At 40.4% G+C, this 5,397-nt stretch overlaps 1 protein-coding gene across 1 annotated transcript in view; it reads right to left on the bottom strand.

Annotated features, from left to right (window-relative positions):
* Window positions 1-5,397, bottom strand: part of LOC108578720 (transmembrane and TPR repeat-containing protein 1-like) — a 175,595-nt gene that overhangs the window by 144,353 nt on the left and 25,845 nt on the right. The gene's annotated exons all lie outside the window — the stretch shown is intronic.

The raw sequence follows: 5,397 nt of genomic DNA on the forward strand, positions 1-5,397 counted from the left end.
CTTCCACGCGGTTTCTAGGAGTATACACAGGTTCGCAGAGTCCAAACAATTGTTCCGTGTTAATTTGTAACGCTACGGGAAACTTGTATTTTCACGCTGTTTTCGACTGGTGATTTTCAGTTTTGAGCTGGTTAATCAATAGTTGTAATCGACTTTGCTACCGCGTCGCGCTAACATGCTTACGTCTGCGGTCACGCTGTTCCATTTGTTATCGACATCCGGTTGTTAACTTACTTGTCACGAGTGTCGCGAATTGTCGGCGGTGAGAAAGATCGGCGGGTGACGTGAACGAATGAGTTTGGGGTGTTTGGAGAAAAGGAAAAGAGGAGAGGTTTTGAACGTAAGTTCACCGCTCTTTTTCGAATTAATTTCGCGCAGAGAATCGGCTTCTGTCTGCGTACTGCGCAGGAGCGCTTTATTTCGTTTAATTTCGGCGGACGAACAGCGCCGCAATGTCGCATCTTTCCATTTAGCTACATTAATTTCTCATCGACGCGCGACACCGTGATTAACAACGGCCGCGCGACTCGGCTATGCATATTCTCCGCGTTCGAAAAATGATTAACGTTTGTCTGGGAAATTTCGAAGTTTCCCCGATGCCATTAAATTCTCATCATTATTAACTGTCCCGCACGGCGATAAATTACGTCACCGTTAATGAAGCACCGCTACATACGCTGATCCGCTAATTTCACGCGTTTTATAGATGGCTCAAGGACGCACGGAAGTCGAAACAGATACAGTTGTGCAGATGTTATTATTATTAAAGTCCGACTGTAATTACAGCCGTGATGGACATTGATGAATATGACTTTCAACGCTGGCCGGCACATCAAAAAGCGATAAATCACCCGCCTCGATGATAAAAGGAAATGGAAAGAAGACAACGGCGATATCGATCTTTCCTTCCAAGGGGTGAATGCTCTAATGAAACTGTAATTACATTCGATGGGATTACTTTGTAGAAATGTACGGCAACTACCGTGGAAATTATAGATGTTATTTTAAAAATGCACGCAGCACGAAGAGTTTGCTGTGCTTGTGAAATGTGAGCCACTCTGAAGCTGAAATTATTCACATTCTTGGTGTTTAATTTTTCACGAATATAACAAATCTCATAAACTTTATTTCGTGGAGATCCTATTGAGTTTATAACGTTAGGGATAATTTTACAAAAAGATTTTGTAATAACGCAACATTCAGATTTTCCAATTTTTAGCACATGCTCGGTGTTGAATTTTTCATAAATAAAAGAATTTTGATAAATTTTATTTTACAGCATACGATTCGTAACTATCGATCTCATTGAGTCTGCAATGTTAGGGATAATCTTACGATAAGATTTTGTAGCAACGCGACATTCAGAAGCGAAAATTTCAATTAATCTTTTGTACGCATGTATCAACAACTAACCAATTTGTTCTGTTTGTGTTATTATTAGCAATCTCCCTCATCTCGAGGTTCCTAAGGCAATGCGATACTACGCAAGCGACGTATCACCATTTACGAGTTATAACAGCAATTGGGGGACGCGAGATTCATCGTAGGTAAATGGACCAAAGCGGAATCAGTATAAGATAAACAACAAGTTGACATTTTCCAAGGACCCTGTCCTTCGTCCTCTTATCTACCCTATCCGCTTAGCGGCAGGGAGTCTGTGGAAAATCTCGGTCGTGGAACAATACTCCGTCAACGTCAAGGGGATGAGAAAGGAGTCGAAAGTAGCCTCGTTGAGGACCATAAACGAAGGGTCCACTTAAGATAACAGAGATTACCCTGGCCACTTTGTGATAGATTCTTTCACGCGTCTGCAATGTCGCACGAATTTATAGTCAGGGATAATGGGCAATTTTGGGGAGAAAAAACACTAAACCATGATTATTCGTCTCGGAATTTGCAGTCAGAAAATTAAAGCTGAGACGACGAAGTCGAGGAAAAAGTTTCATTTATTTTCGTTAGTATCGTTATTTCGAGGAAAATCAGCGCGCGCAAAAATAGCGTTGAAATGCAACTTGACATAGCACGATACCGGATGAATCTTCAAGTTGTCGAAGATCGCAAGGTTCTTCGGAGAAGTGGACAGGCTGAAGGAGGATGCGGTGGTTGATACGTTCGTTCGAGTCGACGCCAGTTTGCTCCAGTTTGTACTTAGCTCAACTCCATTACCATCTCACTCGTTCAAGAGTTCTAATTGATTATATGAGGCGGTAGTTCCGCAGGAGTTCGCTCGTTACTCCGAGGTGGCTCATCCTCTTCTTCTTCCACCTCGAGCTTCCTCCTCGCGGTTTCTCGTCGGCCCTCTTATAACAGGTCGCATTCCTCTCACTTTTCCGTGCCTTTCCGTAATCGCAGACACGCGTAATTAACGGGAGGACTCGAGGAGACTCGTCTAAACGCTCGCTCCCTTTGATTTCCCCCTAGCTCTTGCATTTGTACACTTCTCTGGAATACTCGGATCTGAGGAACGCACGAATAGTATCGCAGGATCTTATTTCTTCGCTAAATTCACGCGAATTTTCACGGAGATTGAATTTTCGAATTAAATACATTTTGTATACTTATCACTTGTGTCTGTACATGGATTAGTCTACGATATGTATAACGTGATATACAATTAATATATGTGGCGAGGGAGGATCAAATGTGGTTAGCCGTGTAATATCAATATACCCGCAAATTAATTAATTCCGCCGTATTATGTAATATTCGAGTTAATAATATAGGAAATTCAGGAAAACTGTGGAATACGTGTCAATAATACAGTCGAAATTTCACGTTGTATGAAGTTAAAAATAATGTAATATTACAGTATCCTTTATTACTTCATTACGTATTGATACAAAGGTACAGATCGAAGAGACTCAGTTGGGGATTACAATGGTTAGCTCCTTAATCCTTGAACAAAGATCTTCGTTACCTTTGACAGTGGCAAAAACTACCAAAGAGAATAACGAATCAAAGGCATGCTACAAATCTCAAGGAAAGGAAATTCACCAGAGACTCGTTAATTCGACGTCTATAGAACCACGTGGCAATTCATTACCACAGACCTACTTATTCCATATTTCATTACACCTGATAATTTTTACATCAAGACGAACACACTCTTATCTGCAATGTATACCTTGCAACTTATATTACCTATATACTCCATTGTATTTTATTACTCATTTACAGGGCGTTTCTCCACATCTAAGAAAAATGGTCATAATTGGGAAACGAGGTCAAATAGGGTACCTATTCATATGAAATTTTTTCACTATTTTTAGGTCCCTTGTCCACTGCTGAAGTGGACCACACTTCATTATACTATATTACTCAAAAACGAGATGTTTCTGAACATTTAGGAAAAATGGCCATAATTGGAAAACAAGATCAAAGAGGGTGCCTATTTATATGAAATTTTTTTATTATTTTTGTCCTCTGCTCACTACTGAAGTGGGTCACACTCCATTATGCTTTAGTACTCATGTACAGGATGTTTCTCAACATTTAGGAAAAATGGCCATAACTGGGAAACGAGGCCAAATAGTGTACCTATTTATATGAAATTTTTTCACTATTTTTGTGTCCTCTGCTCACTGCTAAAGCGAATCACACTTCATTACGCTATATTTATCATACACAGGGTGTTTCTCAACATCTAAGAGAAATGGCTATAATTCGAGAAGAAGGTCAAATAAAGTACCTATTTACACGAAATCTCTTCATTATTTTCGTATCCCCTATCCACTGCCAAAGTTTCTCACAAATATTGAGAAACACTCTGTACACCCTACATTTCCACTCTAATCCATCGACACAGAAATCATTCTGTGATGCCCGGTGTGCTCCAATTCCTCGAAACTAGGAGCAGATATTTGGGTATCACTGAGTTAAAACACTTAGGGATCGTCGTTGCGTGAAACAGAACTTTATTTAACAGAGATTTTCGACGATACGTGACGTGCGCGTTGTAGAATGGAGAATGAATGCGGAAATGGAGAAAATAGGGCTATTTAAGGGTTCTGGGAAGATGGACTTTGGGTTGCGACTATGCAGGAGAGTTGAGAGGAGAGTTGGAAGGTGAAGAGTCCAGTGTGAGTAATGGTGAAAGTTGTGAATACAGATAAAATTAAAGACTAAGGATGAAAATATTTGAGGGTGTAACAATTCGAAAAGAAATTTCGTATTAATCGACGGTAACACGACGGCTACCTGATCGTCGCACTTACTCTCCCCAGAAACCCAAGGGTGCAGATAAACCAGTAGTTCCAGAAGCCGTGTCCTCCAGGAACCCAGCGTCTCCTCTAAAACCGTGGCTCTCTTTCGTCGCTGGTATACACCGATACGGTAACGACGTCGTAACCGCGGAACGACGCATACAACTCCTGAGGGTGTGTCTCTGCCTACCCATAAATGAGACACGTTTCGCATCGGGACGCATTAACATAAGGTGTACGAGTGCCAAGAGGGATATCTTCGACGAGCAGACACGAACAGCCTACGATTACCTTATCACAGGATACGGCCATTAATAACGAACCTTTCGCAGGGCGGACGGACGAAAGGATCGTTTTTAACGACGTTGGTAAAAGTGTCCCTTTACTACGTGCCGCGACGTGTAACATGACTGATATAGGGGTGCTATCTCTTCTGTCCTTTTATAGAGTTATCTGGGTCAAGTGTACGCGTTTCGGAACCTCTTTCTACGCTGAATAGGTTACGCTTTTCATACTGATAATATTTCACGTAAATTCGTTTCGGTTTACGATAGCAAGGGAAGATTAGGGTGCTTTCTTTTTATCACGTGTACGACACACTTACTTAGTTTCATCGTAGTTCTATGATAATTTATCTGAAACGAGGACAAAAGCCAGAGACTCATTTTACCAAATATTTATTTATGAAAAAATTAGCTTTGGTATTTAAATTGTGAAAATTGTAAAAGGGGATCCTCGTGACTATAGTAATTTTGCAAGTGTAATTTTGTAAATAATTTAGAATAAAGTTTTACAATATATGTCTGATAGATGCAATAGTGGAATTTATGAAAAAGAGAATTGGAAGGTGCTAAAGAAAATTTCGGGAATTCTAGGTCCTCGGTTTTCAATAGCGACTGAGAATGCAAATCTATGATAGATGTGGCGGACGTTAAATGGACTTGAACCGGGGGATTAACGACCCCTTTCCCGAAATTGAGAACGTATGCGGTGTCTTCACGTGGAATTCTAATACGTACCATGAATCAGGTCTCCGCGAGGTACATACGGTTACCGTACTTACAATTCCGCTTCTACATAGAATTCTCTAGGATTCTGGGAAGATTAAAGTTTCGTAGATTATTCCAACGAAGAAATTTCTACAAATTCACACAAATTTTCCCAAATAAATCGGTTTAAAGCAAATTCCAAAATT

This window comes from Habropoda laboriosa, unplaced genomic scaffold (assembly GCF_001263275.1).
Source record: "Habropoda laboriosa isolate 0110345459 unplaced genomic scaffold, ASM126327v1 scaffold28, whole genome shotgun sequence".
Classification (NCBI taxonomy): Eukaryota; Metazoa; Arthropoda; class Insecta; order Hymenoptera; family Apidae; genus Habropoda; species Habropoda laboriosa.